This window comes from Pan troglodytes, chromosome 3 (genome assembly GCF_028858775.2).
Source record: "Pan troglodytes isolate AG18354 chromosome 3, NHGRI_mPanTro3-v2.0_pri, whole genome shotgun sequence".
Classification (NCBI taxonomy): domain Eukaryota; kingdom Metazoa; phylum Chordata; class Mammalia; order Primates; family Hominidae; genus Pan; species Pan troglodytes.
The window spans coordinates 171892413-171915860 of NC_072401.2; positions in this window are offsets into that span (position 1 = coordinate 171892413).

Here is a 23448-nt window from a genome sequence, read left to right on the forward strand (position 1 = left end):
TAGGTTTAGTATATTCACAATAGATCACATTCATAGTTACAGTAGATAACAGTGTATTCACATTATTTAACAATCACTATAATCTAATTTTAGAAAATTTTATCAACTACAAAAGAAACTATGTAGCCACTAGCAGTAGTTTCTATTTCTTCTAATTCCTATAGCCCTTGGCAATCATGAATCTACTTTCTAACTCTATATTTTTGCATATTCTAGACATTACATATAAATGAAATCATGTACATACATGAATTATTGAGGTTGAGAAGTCCCATGATTTGTCACCTGCAAACTGGAGATCCAAGAGAGCTGGTGGTGTAATTTTGGCCTGAGTCTGAAGGCCTTAGAACTGATGGTATAACTCCAAGTCCAAAGGCATGAGAAGACCAATGTCACAGCACAACCTGGTAGGTAGTAAGGGAAAGAATTCTTAATTTCCCTGCATTTTGTTCTATTCAGGCTCTCAATAGACTGAAAAATGACCACCCACATTGTGGAGTTAACTTTACTTTACTGAGTTAATCAGTTCAAATACTAATCTCATCTGAAAACACTGTTATAGACCAAAACAGAAAAATGTGTAATCTGGGCACCCAATAGCCCAGTCAAATTCACACTCAGAAGGAACAATTACATGAGTGATCACCACCTTTTGACCTGTATGCACGGGGCATGATAATCAAAGAAGTAGTTTCTATATTTTCAGAATTTAGTGGTGAAAAGATGTCAAATTAAATTAAGAAATGAGATATAAAGAGACTCAAATCCTGGCATTTGAAAAAGAGCTTTTTCTTATTTAAAATTTTCTTGTAAATTTCTTTATAAAGAAGAGTAATAACAAGTTCAAAGAAGAAATTAAATGATATAATGTGTTTTCCATTGAGGATTGTTATAGCTTGGGTTAGAAAAATCTGTGAGGAACAAAAAAGGAAAACAAGAAATTCCACACTGCTAATATAGGTGTGATGTTTCAGGTACTAAAAATAAATCACCTTTTCTGATACTGAGAAGAGAAATACCAAATGACTGCAAATGATCATAATATTTACTTTTATTTCTATAATTTAAAAAACAGATTGAGTAAGAAAGATAGAACATAGTTTTGATACTCGTGTCCCTCAGGTGCTATCACTAGGAACTAACAAGACAGATGATTTTTTCCAGAATTTTCTCTCTAGAGCTGGTAGTAGGATCTGTGTGTAAGGCACTGGTTCCAGGAAAGGTGAGATTAGCAGATATCTTTCATTATAACTATACCTTTATGTCAAAGCCAGCTAAAAAAAACTATACACTAAAGTTAAAAGTTTAAAAATACTATGATTATGATTGAAGGACCATTTATAACCACCTTTAAAGAATAGTTTTGTGGCTGGGTACAGTGGCTCATGCCTGTCATCCTAGCACTTTGAGAGGCTGAGGCAAGAGGATTGCTTGAACCCAGGAGTATGGACAATGTAGTGAGACCCTGCCTCTATGAAAAAAAATGTAAATAAATAAAGAATAATTTTGAGTTGATATTAACTCTGGGGACTCACAACACTGCTTAATACAGATTAGAAAATATTATCAGGCAACATTTTATAACAGTAAGTATTATTGCAGAGAAAACATTTTGGGAAAGGTGAACACCAGTGAGAAAGAAAAAGGTAGTTGGGTTATATGAGCACAAGTCTATAGATTCTGGAACAGAATTATGCTGTATTATTATCTAATTACGTATCCAAATCATCGTGGTCAAGTAAAAGAAGAAATTCAGCTATAGGGAGAGGAGGTGGCAATATGGGGTTTTAAACAAAATCTCTATCTCTACTCTTATCTATCTTATGCTAATGAGAGGTGCAGGGTCGAGTTATCCTAGATCTTAACTTAATGAGAGTCCTGGAGGGGAAATGGGAGCCCAGTGGAAGGAGCTAGAGGTGAAATCTTGGATTTTAGGGCCCTGCAGACACACAAACCAGAAGAGAGTGAATGATCCTTATTAAGGGGTCTGCAGAAATGAAGGAATTTCTTAAGAACCCCTACATGTACCAGGTGCCAGAAATAATAAGTTCCTCTTCTAAGCTTCCTTGGTTTTTTTTTGCTCTGTGCACAGCCCTTCCTGCTTAATCTGTAATGAGCACTTGTTTCTCTGCTTAATCTGTAACTAGCAAACCTCTTACTCTGTAAACAAGCCTTCCCACCTAGTTGGTAAGGGACAGCCTCTGCCTTCTCCCCTAATTGGCCTTACTCAATTTCAAACACTAGCCAATCGGGTCAACTTAGACTGTGTGGTCTGACTCCAGCCAATGGGGAAAAGACACAGAACAGGAACTGTGTTAGGGATAAAAACCCCTGCCCTACCTGGCTAGGTGTGCTCTTGTGATTGTGACTGACACAGGCAGCACCCTTTTGCAGAAGTAGATGTGCGTTGCTGAGAAGTTTTCTCCCTAAGTTCTGGTTTTCTTTGCAGCACCCAGCATTTGTTTCTAACACAGGGAAAGAGTGAGCTGTAAAAACCTCTCAAATTCAAGAAAGCGTAAAGCAAATTGAACAATACGGGTGAGGTAAGAACTTGACTTCCCTAAGTTTTTCCCCTCTACCACCCTCTTCCTAAAATAATTACAGGATGTAGAAGCTAAGATGAGTAGGCTAAGGAAAAAATTGGTAGGAAAGAAAGAAGATGCCAGAAGATGTCAAAGGTTTTTACTTCCAGCAGACTCTAACTAAATAAATGTTAAGTTAATGTAAAAATAAATATGGGCTTTTGATTATTATATGGAACAAGATCATTTAATTTTTTAACTGTTTGGAGTTTAAAATTGCAGTTACTTAAGATTGACCCCTAAGTTTTGAGACTTCCCAAGTCTTTATTCCAGGTAAGTGGGACGATAGAACATTTTAGAGAATATCTTCACTTTAATCAGGTTGAACCTTATATAGCTAACATTTTCTTTTGTCTCAAAATTATGAGAAAGGAAAATGTCATATGAACTCAGAAAAGTAATAGGATCTAAACTTGAACAAGTAAAAAAATCATGATTTTTCAATTCTCTTGTGTATATAAATTACTTAGACCAATCTTTAGCAAAAATAAAATGAGAACTGTTTTATAAACAGTAAAGCGTCTACAGATTATTCAAGAAAGAAACTTTATCTGTGAGTCCTTTGAGAACAAAAGCATTTTATGACAGCTGTGAACTAATTAATGTCATTAGGTATTAAAAGACAAGAACAACAAAAAACAGTGAGCAGAACATATAAAGAAGTTAGAGGACTGGAAAGAAATTAGGCATGATGTAAAGTTTAAGAACAGTAAAAACTAAATATCATTTGCATTGAAGAAAAGGTGTTTGAAAATGATGAGTTCTGTTTTTTGTTTGCTTGTTTATATTTTTCTTTTGGTAACTTTTCTTCCCCCTCCCCAAAAACTGTTAAGTGCTTCATTAGTAAACAACATGATGGACAGAAAGGAGGAACACATTATGAATAGTTTTGGCTTAGAATTATGTGTTAATTTATAATAGCATGTCTAAAAGTTTTGAGTTGTATGTAAAATGCTTAAGAATTTTTAATACAAAATCCCAGTGTGTTGTGATATCTCTTGATCTAAAATAGCTAACACCTGAATTTTATGATTTCATGCAACAATTTTATTTCATTCATGATTTTGTGGGTCAGGAATTCTGGAAGGGCCAGGCTGGGTGATTCATCTTTGCTCAGGTTGGCAGCAGTAGAAGCTGTGGGATACACTCAAGATGGCTTCTCCACCCCCATATCTGGTGCCATGGTGCTCCCTGGCCTCTCTTTCTTTCCATACAGCATTTCCAGGGCTTCTCCAATGTGGCCTGGGCTTCTCACATACAATGGTTTCAGGATAAGTAGCTCAGGGCTCTGGAAGATCAAGAAAGAGACACTAGTTCTCCTACAGGCTGAGTCTGGAACTGGAGTGGAATAATCTCTGATGCTCTCTATTGTCAAAGCGTAGTCCCCCAGTTTAGATTCAAGAGAGAGAAATAGATTCCACCTCTGCATGGAAGGAGGGTCAGAAGTTTTTCAGCTTTCTTAACCCTCCACACTATAGTTTATCAACCTTTAAGTTTATCGAGCCTTCTGAGAATCTGATGAAAAATATGGGAAAATGCACTTTCATCACATTTGTATGCAATTTTGGTGGAAACACTTACCCTGAAGATTTAATGTCTAAAATAAGTTGCTTGATGAATGGAATTATAGAAACAGTATATAATCCTTACCTTGATGTCAGATCCATTGGTCTGTTCACTAAATCCCTATCTTCTTTGTCCTCTTCATTCTTCTTTAAGCACTCTTGATTTTCGTCTCCTCCAACCTTAACCTTCTCTTCCTTTCCTCTTGAGGTCTGTCTTTGAAAGGATCTTGGTTGTAGTTCAGCAGTTATAATTTCACAAGGTTCGTTTCTCTCAGGGTAGTAATAAACTTTTAAAGTATGACTAGGTCAATATTTCTCTAAATGAGCTCCTTTGTCCATAATTTATACCCAGTAGCAAACACTCTGTGACTAGAAAGACAGAAAGGAAATAATACCTTGGGACAATATTTTAATAGCCAGATGTCATTGCCACTAACCAACGTTTAGGCTGTATACAAGTATAACCTTGCTGACTGATTTCCAACTCTTACCCAAACTGTCTACCTGGATTTTGTTTCTTGTCAGCCACCACAAATACAAAGGTTGTTTCTCAATTTTGTTCTGTAAACATATGATTGCTGCATCCTCCAGGAATTGAAATTAAGCATCCCAGCTTTGGGAATATTTTTCAGAAGCAATAAAAGGCTTCTTTGGCTTTGTCTTTTTATGAGGATGCTTTGCATCCTGCTCACATGCCTTGTAATGTAATCTCAAGACACAGCTGTTGTTTCAGAGAGTTCATTCATGTCAGCAGCAATTAAAAAGTCCTTTGTTTTCCAAGCATGCTTCCCAGCTTGTCTTGAGGAGCTTTGCAAACAATGACTCCTACAGCTTGAGGAAAGGAATCCTTATTGTGTGTGGCAGAAAGGGTGTGTCATGCTCATTTTCAGTCTCGTTCCATGATTTACCACAGGTACACCTGTGCATCTTCTTGACAGTGACGTTTTAAATATAGAAAATTCTCAGTCATCACTTTGCCACCTTGAGATATGACCCCTTGTAGCAATGTGTTAGAGCATACTTATAAGATGGGATAAAAATCAAACCACTCCTTTGATATCACTGTGTTACCCTGCTTATATTTTCATTTTATATATCGAAATGGATGTATCCTGGAGACTTGAGCTTCAGTAGCTTGATATTGCTTTGATTTTAGGTGAGATGTGTACTATAGGACAGTATCTCAAGGGCTCCCTGTGCATACTTTGTGTTTCAGGTTATGGGCACCTGGAGAATGACGAATTGAAAGAGAGACATGTGCTATGATTTCAGAGCCTCAAAAAGGCAGGTTCTTTCCCTATTGGTCCTGTTTTCCTTTCTCAAAAGTGAATGAGTACATTCCTTGTAGAAGATTAGAGAAAGTATACATGGCCTTGTCTTATCTAGCCTTTTCACCTGTAGAGTCGGGTCTCATGTGTATTAAGATAAATCACTGCTATGAGCATTTACAAATATTAGTATCATGAATACATTTGTATACCTTTCAGATTGCTACACATAGACTATGTCTTATTGTAATGATTTGTGTGTGTTTGTGCGTGGTGGTGGTAGGAGTAGGGGTAACTAAACCGGTACTCAAATAACACATCCTTTCTGTTTTTGGTCAGTTTCTAGACTTCTTTTTGCTTTGGAACAAGAGGATGGGATGAAGGTGGGAGCAGGGAACTAAGGAAACTGCTAACTTATAATGAGCTGAAACACACGGCCGGGGTACATGTTTTGCCTTCACCTTTTAAATAATCAGAATGAGCATGTGACATCTCAAATGAAATATTCATTTATCTAATTGACAACGGGTTTTATATTTTAGCAAATATACAAAAAAGTATAGAATCTGCACTCTAGGGAATACATAAAGATATTATAGAACAGGACAAATATTTCAAACTCAAGTTCCATAAGTCTATAGACTCTTTAAAGTCTGCTGACATTAAGATAAGGAGTAATCAGGTATATATTAAAGTAGATTTTAAAAACGTGAAGCTTTTGAGTATTTTGCAAGCCTGTTGGTGAACACACATGTGGACTCTGAGCCATGTGATTAACGTGAGCTCAAGCTTTTCTCAGCTGGAAAGCTGCCCTTAGCAATAGCATATCCTTCACTCACAATGTCTGAAAATTCGAGTAAAAGGCAGGCAAAGTAATATGTAATTAAAAAGTGTTTTTCTTATTCTGCCTTTATGAAAGTGTTGTAACCAAGCGAGTTACAGAGAAACGCCACACTGTGAGACGAATTCAGGATTCCTTTATTAGCCGGCGACCAAGAGATGGCTAGCGCTCAAAATTCTCTTGGCCGCAAAGAAAAGGGCTAGATTTTCTTTTATACTTCGGTTTAGAAACAGGAGTTGGGGAGTCTAGTTAAAACAATCTTACAGAAGTAAAGCAGGCAAAAAGTTAAAAGGATAAATGGTTACAGGAAAGCAAACAGTTCCAGGTGCAGGGGCTTTAGATCTATCACAAGGTGATAGACGTGGGGCTTTGGGTATTATCAACCAGATACAAACATGGGGGCTCTGGGTGCTATTAACTGGGTGAATTCCTGGGAACTGTGGATATAGCTTGCCACAGTAACTTATCAGTTTAATTGCATCCTTGGATGTGCTGGGAGTCAGCTTGCACAAGTTAAGTCCTTGAGGAAGGAGGGTGGGTAAGGGGCTGCAAGTGAAGGAGCCAAGATGGAGTTTGTCTGGCTCTTTTAGCTAAGGGAGAGTCAATTCAGGTTAAAACAAGGTAGGGTATCACAAAAGAAGAGATCCAAATAATCCTAGTTCATAGAGTTAGAACTGATCTTAAATCAGCTAGTGGAAACCTTGCTTTGTGTAAAAGGAGGAAGCAGCAACAGTAACAGCAGAGAGATAAGTGATTGCCTACACACTGCTCAGTCAGCCAGGATCTGAATTTAGGTCTTTTGACTAAGCCAATCCTGAATATCAAATTAGAAAGCCTGAGAGAAGTGTACTAGGTACTTTGTTTTTACATCTTTATTGAGATAATTCACCCATTTAGTATGTACAGAACTGGGCTGTTTTTTAGTGTTGCTGTTGTTTGGATTTGTATCCCCACCCAAATCTCATGTCAAATTGTAGTCCTCAGTGTTGGAGGAGGGGCCTGGTGGGAGGTGATTGGATCATGGGGGCTGATTCCCCCTTGCTGCTCTCCTGATAGCGAGTGAGTTCTCACGAAATCTGGTTGTTTAAAAGTGTGTAACACTTCCCCCTTTGGTCTCTTCCTCCTGCTCCAGTCATGTAGGATGTGCTTGCTTCCCCTTTGCCTTCCACCATGATTGTAAGTTTCTTGAGGCCTCCTCAGCCATGCTTCCTGCACAGCCTGTGGAACTGTGAGGCAATTAAACCTATTTTCTTTATAAATTACCCAGTCTCAGGTACTTCATTATAGCAATGCGAGAACGAACTAGTACAAACCTATTCACAGAGTTTTGGAGTTATCACCACATTTTAGAATGTGTCAAAACTCCCAAAAGAAAACCTTTCTCCTCTAGCAGTCACTTCCTATTCACACCTAAAGGCCCGCCTCCACCCTCGTCCTAGGCAAGCACTGGTCTACTGTCTGTCCTGATGGATTTTCCTATTCTGGACATTTCATACAAATGGAATCATTTGATACGTGGTCTTTTGTGAGTAGCTTCTTTCACTTGGCATAATGTTGTAATACTTCCATGTTAAAATGATAATCCGTATTTCATTTTTTTATTGCCAAATAGTATTTTATTGTACAAACACTCCACATTTTGTTAATCTGTTAATGAGTTGAAAAATCATATAGGCTGTTTTCATTTTTTGGCTATTATGAATAGTGCTGTTATAAATATTGTGTGAAAGTTTTTGTGTGCACTGCACATATATTTTAATTTCTCATGGGTATATATTTGGAAGTGAAATTGTTGGGTCATATGGTAAACCTATGTTCAATATTTTGAAGAACTGCCAAACTATTTTTTCCTAGTTTGTTTTTAAAACAATGTCACAATATTATACTAACAACTACCATGAATCAGGGCGATGTTCAGCGATTTTCAAAGTATATAACCATCCATATGGAAAAGTTGGTGTATATTAATACATAGTTAAAAATCATGAAGAGGCACAAGAAAGTCCTCATCATTAAAATAAGACTATGAAAAGCAATAATCATGCTTTCTACATTGTGAATAATTTGCATAGTCTACATTTAAACCAGCCAGTATATAACAGGCTTTTCGTTGGCAGCAATAAGGATTTGGCCAAGTTAATGCTAATATACTCTTTCACTTTGCCTTTCTAGATATAGAAAATGGCAACAGGTTTTTGATAAAGATGTTAAGATATTGAAAAAATAAAACTAAAAATATCAGCAGGAGAGAAGAACAGCACCATTAAAGGAAGGGACTGGTCTTAGTACTAAAGTTCTCTGAATACCAACTGCATCGGGGGTTTGGCAGCAGTATCCTGCACACACTGAAGAAAGCTTTTTTGCTGTCTTTTGAAGCTGCCTTTTGTAGGTCTTATGTATAAACAAACCAGATTGAGGCTATTCAATTTTTTATCTGTATTTCTCTTAAGACATTTTGACAGCAATTTTTTTTAACCGTATACCCAGTAAAATAGCTGGAATGTCTAAATTTACGTCCAAGACCCATTTTTTCTCTGAGCTCCCCCACAATCCATGGGACATTACTTTGTATCCTGGAACCCCACCTTCACCTGTGGAACAGGAATAATTATCCACCTGTGCACCTAAGGAGATGGGGATATGTGATAAAAAATGAGCTGTGTAGCACACAGTACTCTGTGAACTATTTATTTGTTTATGTATTTTGAGACAGAGTCTTGCTCTGTTACCCAGGCTGGAGTGCAGTGGCACAGTCTCGGCTCACTGCAATCTCTGCCGCCCGGGTTCAAGAGATTCTCCTGCCTCAGCCTCCTGAGTAGCTGGGATTACAGGTGCGTGCCACCACACCCGGCTAATTTTTGTATTTGTAGTAGAGACAGGGTTTCAGCATCTTGGCCAGGCTGGTCTTGAACTCCTGACCTTGTGATCCACCCAGCTCGGCTTCCCGAAGTGCTAGGATTACAGGTGTGAGCCACCACACCTGGCCCTGTACTCTAAACTATCAAGCCCTAAAAGGTAAGGCATTTCTATGGGCCAAGTATAACTGTGCTTCTTATAAATGTTTGAAGGGATATTTTAAATGTTCAGAGCACTTATACTTATTTTTTTCACACCTACCTATAATTAATGATCAGCACTATTTAAAGCATTTAAAGGCACATTTCTAAACTAATAGGCACAAATAAAAATATAAAATTAGGAAGAATTGAAACATTTGCTTAGCTACCACATCCAACATGAAACATTCACTCCAAAAGGCTTTCTTGGAAGATATTGGAAGGAGCATGGAGCACATACATTACAGAGAAACTGAATTTGTATTTTGCGTAATTTCAGGTTGCAGATTGCTCAGTTCTTTCCTTATTTCCCACAAACACTTGAAGCTCACCCCATTCTTAACTCCATCTCTTGGAGCTGATTTTATATTTTTGCAGGCAAAAATAAGAGGTAAAGGGATAGGTGAACTGTGGCTATTTAAAGTAAAATATATATAACACATTTCCTTTGCTCTCTTCTTGTGATACCAATACCAAAAAACACCATTTTTTTATTATACTTTAAGTTTTAGGGTACATGTGCACAACATGCAGGTTTGTTACGTATAAAGAGTTTTTCAAGTTCCATTTAAAAAAGAAGGAAAAACAAAATAAAGAGCTATTACTAAAATTCACATCAATTGGCAAGTTAAAAGCAATGCTGGGAATATGACCCTGAAGAGCCATTTCTTTTTTGCTTCTACTCACTTATCAATATAATTATAGTTTCATTAAATGCATTTGGGATTGAAAGTGTTTGTAAAGTAAACATTTACTTGAAAACAATGTATTAAAAGCTTAGAAAGATGGGAGTATATATATCTGTACACATAAAAGTACATCTCTCTATATATACTTATATATTTTATTATATATAATTTATATGTAATTATATATACTTGTATATATATTATTAGTATATATATTTATATATGCAAACAGTATATACATGCTATAAAGTATACATATATAAAGTTTATATATAAAAAAGTATATACTTTATGTATAAAAAGTACATATACTTTATAAAAAGTATATATTAAAAAGTATATATATATGTTTTCATGATGAAAGATTGCAAATATAAAATAAGACAAAGAATAGGAAATTTTAGTAAGAATATATCAACAGAAAATATAATTAGCAGCATGTCGAGAACATTAAATTTTGCTACTGTCGAATTTTATGAGAGTAGCAGCTGCTCTGCCACTTACTACCTAAGCATCAATATCTTAAGACAACACAGAGCCTTATTTTTTATTATTTTTTTTCTACCTGAAAAAAAACCAGACAGGGAATTCAGCAGGTGCTATTTCTGGAGAAAAATGACTAGCATTATGAACATCTTCAGTTATTTGCCTCGCTTCATGTAACTTCCTCTTTCGTCCCTCCAAGTTCTCATTATTCAAAAATCATTTACTACTAAATTATAGAAACAATAGTTTCTCCTAAAGCAGAAGTGAAGTGAAGCTGGGTATGAGTCAATAAAAAATTACGAGGCTCTCAAATCATCAAAAAGATGCCACCTATGACATATGACCTATGCTGGTCTTGGCACCCGTTTATGAAGAGACTAGAAGGGGTAATATTTTTTCTTCCGTGGAACTGATGGTCCCTGTCATCTCAACTTGAGGGAAGGTTTGTCTTTGAACCAAAACATATTCGTTTTTGGAGGATATACACATGAGCATCTTTTCCTAAGAAAATATGTCCGAAACGCTCATCATTATCTCGGCAAACAGAGCCTGAGATCAGTGGCTTGCAAGCCTCAGTAGCCTGGCTCATTGTTTTCTTCTAGGTATGGTAGAATCAGTGAGTGCATGGCTCAGAGGGAGGCTGCAGAGCTAGGCAAGCCTCAGTTCGGACTTGGCTGCTCAGGAACAATGTGACGTTGGCAAATTATGGGGTTTCTTAAAGCCTGTTTCTTCATTTATAAGTTTAAGTATATGCGTCATTTTTTAAAAAAAGGTTTAAAAGTATGTATATAATACTTTGCACATGTTATGCACAGCAGAAGCTGCTGGGTTTCCTTACTCTTTCCTTGCCCATAGAATCCTGAGGATATTTGAGTCACAGAGTACCCAGGGCCAGGGGATTAGTCCTGACTGTTTTTGTACTATGTGGCAATCTCATTTTCCATTGCCATGACTGATTTTCAAATATGACATTCAGTTATGGCCAATGATATGTAGCGGGGAGACCTCTGGGGCTTCTAGGAGAGGTTTTTCACCTTGAAAAGACAGAGGGGTTGGAGGAAAAGTTCTGTTTGGTGTTGGACTTTTGTTATGTGAGAACTTAAGGCCTGGTGCTGCAGTAGCCAACTGACTGAGACAAAACTGAGTATGAAAAGCTGAGCTTGAGTTTGAATGTGGGTCCCCAGGTCATTATGGAGCAACCATGAGTCAGCCTCTTCCAGCCTTTTGTTAAACACAATAAATATCCTGTGTTTAAAGCACTCTGGGTAGTATTTCCCATTATTTGTAACCAAAAGCATCCAACGCAAAAAGTAGACTGTTAATAATATGTGTTAATCTGTATATTTTGAAAGGGCAAATTGGTATTTATTAAAATCTATATCCTTGAATTAATAGAAAATAATCCCCAATGAATTCCAGCTGCAATTCTATAATACTTTTTCTTTTTAGAATTTTGGAATTTAAAAATCTTAAAAAAGCATTTTTTTTTCTATTTCAAGGAAGATCTAATAAAATTTACTTGAATTCAATCACATGTTTATTTTAAAGGCAAAGCAGAATGCCATAGACTTATACTTTGGAAGGGAATTTAATAATAATTATTTATATCTAAAATTTAAATTAACTTCCTGCCTCTAATTAAAGAGCACTTAAAAACCATCTCAAGAGACAGAACTGGGGTTTTTAAATGAATTTTTAAAAATCAACCTATTAAACAGCAGCATTTCAGGTTAGGTTTATGTAGTACACAGGTTCATGTTAGAATCCATAATTATGGATCACATCCAGTTTGGGTGATCCATGAAAAATAGCTGTTCCTTCATGCCCATAATTTACATAAAAGAAGGTATTTCTTGTTCCTTCTTTTAATTACATGGGTAATACTCACTGCAGAGGAGAATCCTAATTTCTGTTGTATTTTTATTCCTCTATTGGAGATCTTTCTCTTCCCTTTCTTCTGCTTATCTCTGACAGCCTGCAAAGCTAAAGGAAATTAAGAATGTATAAACATACCAATCCCGGAAATTTGAAATCTTTTTGGATTTTATTAGACCCTGTGATACCAACCAGAAATTTGAAACTTCTTTTGTCTTGGAAGCTGCAGACAGGCTGTCATATTCTTTGAAAAAAATGAATGAGAAATGGTACATACAGATCAGGTAAGGACCTAGATCTAGATCTGATTTTTTTTAAAGTACCAGCAATTGGCCAGGCTCAGTGGCTCACGCCTGTAATCCCAGCACTTTGGGAGGCTGAGGCGGGCAGATCACGAGGTCAGGAGATTGAGACCATCCTGACTAACACGGTGAAATCCTGTCTCTACTAAAAATACAAAAAATTAGCCGGGTGGTGGCACGTGCCTGTAGTCCCAGCTAATTGGGAGGCTGAGGCAGGAGAATTGCTTGAACCTGGGAGGCGGAGGTTGCAGTGAGCCGAGATAGAGCCACTGCACTCCAGACTCCAACTCAAAAAAAAAACAAAGAAGTACCAGTAACCCAGTAACTATAACAGTAGGTTGTTTGAGCCAGTTCAATAGAGAGTACAGGTTGTTGTATATTAAAGTAAAATGTGTAAATGTCTTCTTTGATGTAAAAGGTTACACATTCATCATTTGTCATTAAAAAATAATTATTGCATCTCTACTATGTTCCAGGCCATTCTACATTCAAACTTATAAAACCCCTGGAGGCCCTGGGCCCTACTGCGTAGTAAAAATGCCTCAGAAGCTCCTGTAATTCCCTTGGCCATACTATTGATATTCCAAATTATATTACTATGTGAGCATAAGTGTGTGGCTAGAAAAAAGCAGTCAAGAATGATGGACTGCATGCAGGCAGGAGTGTGCCTTGTACTCACCTCAGGGTCGGTGAGCTGGACTTGTGGATTATGAACTTGTTGCAGGTGGTCGACAGGAACTGTCTGTGGTTTGGGTTGTCAGGGGGCATCAAACAATGTAACTGGGCCATGTGGGTGTGCACGTTGTGCACATGTACCCTAAAACTTAATGTATAATAATAATAAAATTTAAAAAAACAAAAACAAACAACAACAACAAAAATGTAACTGCCCCCTCATCAGCATGTCAAATTGTATTAATTCTCATCTCATGTAAATTCTCTGATGAACATTCTTATTTCCTGCAAGATTATTTGAGATAAAACTGAGAGTTAAAATATAAGTAATTTGAAATGGATTTCCATGATTATGAACAAGAAATCCTTGGGAGCCCATTTCTTTGTCCATGGACCACCAAGGGGAGTGCGGAGAGAACTGCAGTTCCGTGCAATCAATTTCCTCTGTAATTATGCATTTTACACTAATAAATTTTAAAACATGATTTTTGAGGACTCAGACTTCCACAAACTGCCTGAAAGGTCTATGAGCCATTGTGGAAGTCAGTATGGCAATTCCTCCGGGATCTAGAACTAGAAATACCATTTGACCCAGCCATCCCATTACTGGGTATATACCCAAAGGACTATAAATCATGCTGCTATAAAGACACTTGCACACGTATGTTTATTGCGGCGCTATTCACAATAGCAAAGACTTGGAACCAACCCAAATGTCCAACAATGATAGACTAGATTAAGAAAATGAGGCACATATACACCATGGAATACTATGCAGCCATAAAAAATGATGAGTTCATGTCCTTTGTAGGGACATGGATGAAATTGGAAATCATCATTCTCAGTAAACTATCGCAAGAACAAAAAACCAAACACCGCATATTCTCACTCATAGGTGGGAATTGAACAATGAGAACACATGGACACAGGAAGGGGAACATCACACTCTGGGGACTGTTGTAGGGTGGGGGAGGGGGGAGGGATAGCATTGGGAGATATACCTAACGCTAGGTGACGAGTTAGTGGGTGCAGCGCACCAGCATGGCACATGTATACATATGTAACTAACCTGCACATTGTGCACATGTACCCTAAAACTTAAAGTATAATAATGAAAAAAAAAAAGAATTAAAAAAACTAGAAGGGGGGGAAAAAAGAAAGTTTAAGAGTAACGTGGAAAGTAAATATAAGCATTTGTGCAACAGTGGTGAAAGGAATATGGAAATTAGATAATAGAAACAAGATCACTAATAAAGTTTATCACTAATAAAGTTTAGGTCAGTTTTATCTTCCTCTAGCACATGAAATTGGGGCTGGAGCTGGCATCACAACATCACTGAAGTCTCTGCATGGTTGGGAACCTTCACACCTCCTCATGAGGAAGGGAATAAGCACAGCAGTGTGTGATTCTGTGGACAATCATCTTGGAGCTGTTGGATTTAGCAGTGGCTAAAATGGCCATATGTTTTGAAAAGGAAGTAAGTCCTAGAGTTTGTTAGGTTGAAACTGGCAAGCAATCACAACTTTTTTGTCTGACTACATTTTACTTTCATTGCTTAGTAAAAATATACCCCAAACATCGGTAATGTCTAAGTACTTTCATTAAATGGTTTTATTTAAAAAGTGAGTAAGACATTTCCTCATATCACCATATCCTGTGATATGTTTTTAAGTTTGCAAATTGGAAAGCAGGCCCAGAGACTGGTATGTCTTGGGTGGCCTTTCATGGCCCAAACTAGTTGTAATTGCCTATTTCCAATTTTCTCGTCTCTTTCTTTCTCCATTGCAGGATTAATGAAGACTCAGGTATATGGTCATATTTTCAGAACCATGTTAACCATAGTCAAAGGAACTTGTAAATGTATACAGACTGTTTTTTTAAAGTTATGTCACACATTTGCTTTTTATTATTTATTTACTTTTTGTAATTTCAGCCTGTATTTTAGATTCAGGGGGTACATGTGCAGGTTTGTTACTTGGGTATATTGCATGAGGCTGAGGTTTGGTGTACGATTGATCCTGTCACCCAGGTAGTAAGCAGAGTATGCAACAGTTAGTTTCTCAACACCTGCCCTCCCTCTCCTTCCCACCTCTAGTAGTCCCCAGTGTCTATTATTCTTACTTTTATGTCTATAAGTACTCAATGTTTAGCTCTTACTTATGAGCGAGAACATGTGATATTTGGTTTTCTATTCCTCTATTAATTTGCTTAGGATGATGGCTTCCAGCTGCATCTATGTTGCTGCAAAGGATATGATTCATTCTTTTATATGACTGCATAGTATTCCATATACCAGACTATTTTAAAATAAAGGCAGTTTTTCTTTTAATGAGAGAAGTGCAAATAATGAAAATGTATTCAAAAGTTATTTAAAATCAAAACAAGCTAAGGGTCTTTGTCCATTTTGTGCTGCTATAACTGAATATCCAAGACTGAGATATTTATAAAGAAGAGAGACTTATTTCTTAGAGCTGGGAAGTCCAAAGTTGAGGGAGTGGCATCTGGTGAGGGCTTTCTTGCTGCATCATCCCATGGTGGAAGGTGGAAGGGCAACAGAGCATGCACAACAGAGAGGGCTGAACTCATCCTTTTATCAGGAACCTACTCCTTCAATAACAGCATGAATCCAGTCATAAGGGCTCTACCCTCATGAGTTAATTACCTCTAAAGCGCCCAACTTCCCAACACTGTTGCACTGGGGATTAAGTCTCCAACACATAAACTTTGGTGAACACACTTAAACCATAGCACTAAGTTAGTTATACTGAATGAGAACGTGCTCGAAGTGTTACTATTTGCAGTTCAAATTCTATTAAAAACTGTTGAGGCATAACTTTTAGCAGGCTCAAAATGCCTTTCTTTTTATGTTTCAGGTTAAGAATGGAGAAGGAAACAGGCTTAATGTGGCCAAAAACCTTGCATATTCTAATGTGGCCACTCAAACATTTTTTCTGTCTCTCTCTGGAGTTTAAAGGCAGGGTAAAAATATCTCTGATTTGGAAATCAGAATTGATTTCCATTTTTACAGATGTGCAGCTGAAAACCTTGGAATATTCCTTTGACCTTCTTTTTCTCTTGCATCTCACATACGGTTTGTCAGCAAATGTTGTCACCTTTACCTTCAGAATATATTCATACTCCATCACTTCTCACTACCTTCTCTGTGAGCATCCATGTCATGGCCACCATCTCTCTCCTGGATGACTCTACTGGTCTTCAAACTGGTCTTCCTGTTTCCCTCCTTGCTCCTGTTAGATTCTTTTTTTAACACCTTAGACAGAGGTCTGTTAAAATGTTAAGTCAGATCATGTTACCCCTCCACTCGAAACCCTGTGATCATTTTCCATCTTACTCAGGGTTCCAGTCATGGCCCTTCCAGTGGCCAACCAGGCCTTACATTCTGTTCATGTTAGCTCTCTTGTCTCATTTCCTCATTTTCCCTGCTCACTCTACTTCAGCCACACTGACCCATTGCTTTCCCTTATCTTCAAACCCTGGAATAGTGGCTGTCACATAGTAGGTACTCAATAAATTTTGGATAGATGAATGGAAACCCAAGTATCTTCTGTGCTTATACTGTGATCAGAAATTCAAAGAAAAATGGACTAAGTCCCCCATTTTGTATTTAGCTCCTAATGTCCCTTGTAAGTTCCTGGGGGACCTTAAATATCTTTTTATTTTTCTTTCTCTATTATTATTATTTTTTTGAGATGGAATCTCACCCTGTCGCCAGGCTGGAGTGCAGTGGTGTAATCTCGGCTCACTGCAACCTCCGCCTCCCGGGTTCAAGCGATTCTTCTGCCTCAGCCTCCTGAGTAGCTGGGACTACAGGCGCCCGCTGCCACTCCCAGCTAATTTTTGTATTTTTGGTAGAGACGGGGTTTCACCATGTTGGACAGGATGGTCTCCATCTCTCGACCTTGTGATCCACCAGCCTTTATCTCCCAAAGTGTTGGGATTATAGGCGTGAACCACCATGCATGGCCTTCTTTTTAGTTTTCAAAAGCCCTAAATCCTGATTTCCTCTGAAGTTTTTGTTTGCATTCTGCATTCTGCCTTCCGTGTGTGCTGTCCTTTTTCTGCATCACGTTGCTCTGTTGTGCATGCTTGAATCCTTCACTCGCCACAGCTCTGTGTATAGCAGGCTTGGTTAAGATTTGGAATAATTAATGTTTAGGTCCTTGCTTTCTTAAAAGCCATTACTTTCTGCACTGAGAACTTTTGATGGATTCATCTACTCAAACTCCAGCCTCCTTCTATTTCCTTGGTTTTGCTTTTTCTCTTTCCCAAAGTACTGCATTCCTTCTTAGGACATCTGATTATCAGAGCATTCTTTCATTTCTGAGCCAGACTATCTCATATGGTTTCTACGCATTAGCAGATAAAATTCATTTTCCTAATTCTGTAACGCTCATTTAGAACAAATAACATCCCTTTTTCAGTGCTTCTCAGTCTTCTGGGGCTCTACGAAAGTATTATAAGCCTGGATAATTTGACTAAACATAGTTTTCTTAAAACGAAAACCATTCCTCCATCTGGAAAGTTCTATTTATTTTGGAAAAAAATATGCTTTATAGTGATTAGGCCTCAGATATAAGCTCATTAGCCACATTACAGCCTGCATTTATTAATACATATTGGCCTTTTCAAAAAACTTTATTAATGGATCTCTTGATATAGTAAAAACTGTGAATGGTTTTAATTGTCTAATGTATATTTTATGACAGATAAAAATATTATTATATCTGAATTCATGCTCTATTGCTAAAACTTAAGAATGTTATAAATAAACTACTTGAAATGTCCCATTTTTTTGGGGAAAAAAAAACTTTTTATGAAGCTTAATGTGCAGTTAATTCAGAGCCTACACAAGAATGGCCTCCTCTTAAAAGACTAACTATTCATTATGTGGCATTTTGTAGAGAAATTTAACTAAAGCAATGTAGGCAGCTTCACTCCAGTTCTTGGCAATAAGCAACACTGATGATTAATGACCTACACTGGTAATTGGCTCTTGGTTACAGATGCCATGGACATTTAAGAAATGAGACTATAATGAATGGAAATATCTCAGTAGTTCAACTAGTGCTTACTCACTGAGGGATTAAGGTGACCTGACATGCTAGTGCAAGCCTGGTTATGTAAAACTGCATATGCTGTTTTTAGGTTTTCCTTGCATGGCAGTAATTTTTTTTTCACTTAAAAAGATCTTAGAGTTAGGAAAGCCTGCCAAACAGAGAACATTATGAAACAAATGCTACCAAAAACATTTGAAACCAACCTGCTAGTCAACCTAAGAGAAGTAGTTTCTTATTTTCTAAGCAAGTGACATTTCCTAATGATCACCTGCTATGAATGGGTTGTATTGTTACATTCTGTCAGACTTTAGCTTTATAAAGGTCTGTGCCTACAGGCGAACCCATGGGAACTGGGTCCTGGATTCTGCAAAGAAGAACCAAATCAAGAATCACTGTCCATGACCATTTTAAAGACCTGGTATAGGAAGCAAGCCTTTCTTCTTGTTTAAATTTGCCAGCTTTGCACTTGGATTTGCCCTTTGAGATTTTGGTGTGTCTGCACACTGAGATTTGTCAGTTAGTGATAAACTTTGCCAATAACTGACCATACCATGTCTACCCACATTTTTTTTTTTTTAAACTGGTTTTCTACAAGTCTTTACTTTTTTGGCTTCCAATTGGAGATTTTAGACTTGGGCAGTTTGGGGAATGGCTGTAACTAAGAAAGCAATTCTCAGCATGAGAGCCAGTGAAAGGCTTGGAAATATGAACATCTCGGTTGTTTCTGGAAGAACAGGCTGTATTTCAGCATGGCATGGGGCCTGTGGATGCATACGGTGCAGTAGACTCTAATGTTAAGCTCCACCTGATCGTAAGGGGCTCAAATGCCACTCATAACAGCTTGGCAATATCTTGTAGACTTGAAGTTTTCAAACAGGATAATGAGACATGACCATCTTTTCTTATGTTTTTGGAAGATAGCTGTCTTAGGGTGAAGGACTTATGGAGCAAGAGGAAAACTGGAACAAGAACTGAATATTTTTGTTAGCTCATCACCAAGATAATGAGGACTTAAATTAGGGAAGGGGCTGTAAGAGGGATAAGAAGAGCAACTTCTGTAGTAGGTAAGGCAAGACTTGGCATGTCACAGAGGTAAGAGAGAAAACAGGAAGAGCTGAAGCTAACTCAGAGTTTTCTAGCCTGTGGGGGCAGAAATGATGGCTTTGTTATGCGAGGTATGCAGCACATGAGGAAATAGGTTTTGTTGAGAAAATGTTGAGGTTTGAATATGTGGAGGTTGAAGGACTGATGAGACATTTTTCTGTTAATTAAGTTCCAGCTAGTCGGCAGAATTTAGGATTGAGGTCAGGGATGAAAGACATAGAATTGTCAGTCATCTACTTGTAGGAAATGTTTTCTCAGTGTAAGCACAGTCAGTCCTTGGAGGGCAGGTCTAGGTTTTGTTCACTTCTGTGTTTCCAACCTTTAGTGGCTGGCACAGACATTACACTGAATACTGAATGAAATAATGTGTTATTTACTCCCCACCCCATTTCTTCTTTCCATTTTTCTACCAATTACTCCAAAGAAAAGAAATGTTAACCTTAAATAGTTATAATATTATGATTTTCTTTCTAATTTAGAAGATAAATTTGCAGACTGAGAGGAGATTGGGTTTTCAACACAATGGCTATGTGTTCCTGATCTCTTATTTTCAATCTCCCTAATGCTAGCTTTTTAAAAATACTGTGATTAACAACTTCTGCAAGACGTTCAGACTTTATCACAGGTCTTGAACAAAGTTAATTTTACTGTTTTGTTGAATGCTATAGCAATATATTAAAATTAAAAAGAAATATTCAGTTATGCAATATTAGGAATAAGGTTGGTTTCAACAAAACAGGTAGCCTTTCTAAAACAGAGAATGTGATGAAAATAACAATGTTAAATTACAAATTAAACCAGTTCTTTGTCAGTGAGTAAAAACATGTTCTTGGAATTATGATTTTTTTTTTTAATAAAGCTATTTGGGAGAAAGGTTCGGCTTTATCATGGTTTTCAGTCTAATCACATTGTAGCCCAAATTCACTAGTCTGAAGGTTTTCAGTGGTGGTAATGAGACAGGTATAGCAAAGGTTTAATAACTTGTGCTGTGTTTTGGCTACCTTATGTTATTTGTATATTATCTCTTTGTGTTTTAGAAATTGCCAATGTTCCTTTTTTCTGAAAAAGAATTTTTATGTCTAAAATGAGCTTTTAAGGGATTTGACTGAAAAATAACTTTGGAAATGATAACCGATTTTATATGACTCTGATTAATCGTCAGCCACTTGTAAGCTCCTTGAAGAAAGGAACTGGATCTTTGTGTGTGTGTGTTCATGTGTATGTATGTGTTAGGAAGTTTACGTCCAACAGAGGAAATTTATGTAATTTATACATGCTGAAAATGGATGAGGAAATGAGTGGTCATTGAATAGTGATCATCTACAAGATATTTTCAGAGACAAAAACTACATTAAACTGGTTTCAGGAAACATCATAATTCCTTAGTATAGCTTTTGAACCAATGACTTTCAGAGCTGTTCAGAAGGACGCCATTGTTAAACTGATGTGCTATCTTTTCAGTCTGTGAACAGCACGTGGCATATCCAAACTGGCAGACAGAAGGTACGAACACCTATTGATTGCCCTTTGTTGTGTCTGGTGGGTGAATCAAACATTGAGAAGACTCTCAGTGACTTCTCCTTTTGCATTTTCTTTTCTATTCCAAGTCAAATATCACGTAACATAGTAGGGAAGCCTGAAAACTGACAGTCTCTCTCATTGAGTATAAACCCTGTTCAGTATTTTTCTTTCCGGAATATTAGCCAGGGCTGTCACATTCTCTTCTATCTATGACCACCTCAGAATACACCTCTGCATGAGTAGGGAAGGTGCCGTGCTTGTGGGAGCCATATTCAGTGAAGCCCAGTTTGCATTCTAAACATTTCAGCGCCCTGGGATGGCAGATGCCAGCAGAACGCTGTCCCTTGTCGGTCTTTGTCATTTCTCTTCATCCCCATGGCTGCCTCTAAGAAAAGTATAAAACCTCCTAGACTATGTCTAATTATGTAATCCCAGGTGGGCAAAAACTGCTCCGTCTCTTCAACTAATGATAAGTTTATGATCTAGGGAGGAAGAATTGATAGTCCTGGTTATTTTTATGCTAACTGGTGCCAAGACAGATGCTGTTTTGTTCTTGGAGGTATCTAGAGAGGTCTCTCCCTAAGGCGCATCATGGAAACAGAGTTGGACTGTTTTCTGAGTACCAATATGGGAATTTTTTCTTTCTTCTCCAGGCCTTAGGGTATAGCAGCAAGATTATCTGTTGGGTCTTTTAAAAGGGAAGTATCCACTCCCTTCCCCTGTCTCCTTTTATTTAGAGACAGTGTGTCGCTCTCTTGCCCAGGCTGGAATGCAGTGGCCTGATCATGGCTCACTCCGGGGTTCAAGCAATCCTCCTGCCTTGACCTCCCACAGCACTGGGATTACAGGCATGAGCCACCATGCCCGGCTGGAAATATCCTCTTTTGAAGAGCATAAACTCTGCTTCTGCATACTTCAGTTTAGTACTCCTCCTGTACCGTCTGTGACTGCTGTGTCTCTGGGCTGCTGCTGAGCTTGTGGCTGTGTCCCTGCCCCTGTCCACACCCCCTGCCTGGCTCAGGCCTCAGAATGCTACTCTGATCTCCAGCATGGACTCGATGTATTTCTCATGAAAACTAATTGAATTTCGATTCTGAATGCCTGAATTCTCCATCAGTCATTTGATTATAGCTCAGCTTCCCCATAGGCCCATAAAGGAGAAGAAGTGCTGAGAGGATACTCTGGCTAAGGACTCTTCCTCATGACAAGGCAGAGTTTTGGAGAAATACCTCTCGTGCCCTGGCAAGTGAACCTTGCATGACTGGGAGGGCCCCTCTTGCCTTCTCATTGAAGTCTCAACTACTGATGGGGACAGGGCCTCTAAACGTGAGGCTGCATGGTCATATCACTCTGCAGATGAAAAAGGGCATGGAAAGATAAACTCATGAAAAGTCCTGTTAGGTATTGCCAGCCACGGGCTCCTTCCCCACAAAAAACAGCCCTGGCTTCTGTCCCTGCACCGGCCACACACAGGCCATTCAAAGCTATATGGAGGGGCCAAAGAGGCCACAAGACTACTCACTCAGAGCTTCCTATTTGCTTTTTATTGTGAGGTTATCCATCACCTTTTATAATGCCCTAATTGTGTCTTTAAAGTCCCTCTGTTTTTGTTCACTTTGACTACTAGTGAGCCTTCTCTTCTTCCTTGGAGGTAAAGGAGGTGAGCAGCAGGGGGAGAAAAAGGCACTGACTTCCTTCTGGAAGTCAGTCATTTCAGCCAGTACCATGTATTTCAATGCTTTCCCATTTTGTTGCCAACAATAGCTTTTGACATAGGCCTGTCTTCTCCTGGGCATCTCCTTCTGCTGGAGTTTCATGACTTTGGTGGATAAGACCTCCAGCCTTTCCCTAGGCTCTTGGCTCAGGGTGGGTTCTGTGTCTCAGAGCTCCCTGAGAGTGGCTGAGGGCTCAGGGAGGGACATGCCTGCCTTCTGCTCCTACATGGGGGTTGAAAGCCCTGGATCTCCAGGGGCCGGAAGTGGCTACCACTTTCTTTCCTTTCTCACAGCCTAGTTTCTGCGTGGCAATCCACAGCACATCTAGCTTGTTCTTGCCTTTGAACCCTCACTCGCGCAGTTCCTGTTTTCTGGAGTCCTTTTCCTTATGACATTTCAAATTTGACTTGTCCTTCAAGGCTTTTGTCATCTTAACTCTTAAGCACTTAGGGTCTCTTCTGCAAATGTAGAGATTTATTCCATACTGTCTTATACTTGTGTTCAGTGAGACAATTCCATTTCTCTATTTTTTTCTCTTGGCTCACACTTGCCAAAATTATTCTGAGTTATTCGCAGACTTCTACCTAGAATCTAAGTGTCTTTTGGGGCCTAGCTACTTCCTAGGGATCTGATTAAACTTGATCAAACCTTGCTTCCCCAGCTAGTGACAGGCCAGAATTCTCCCTCCAG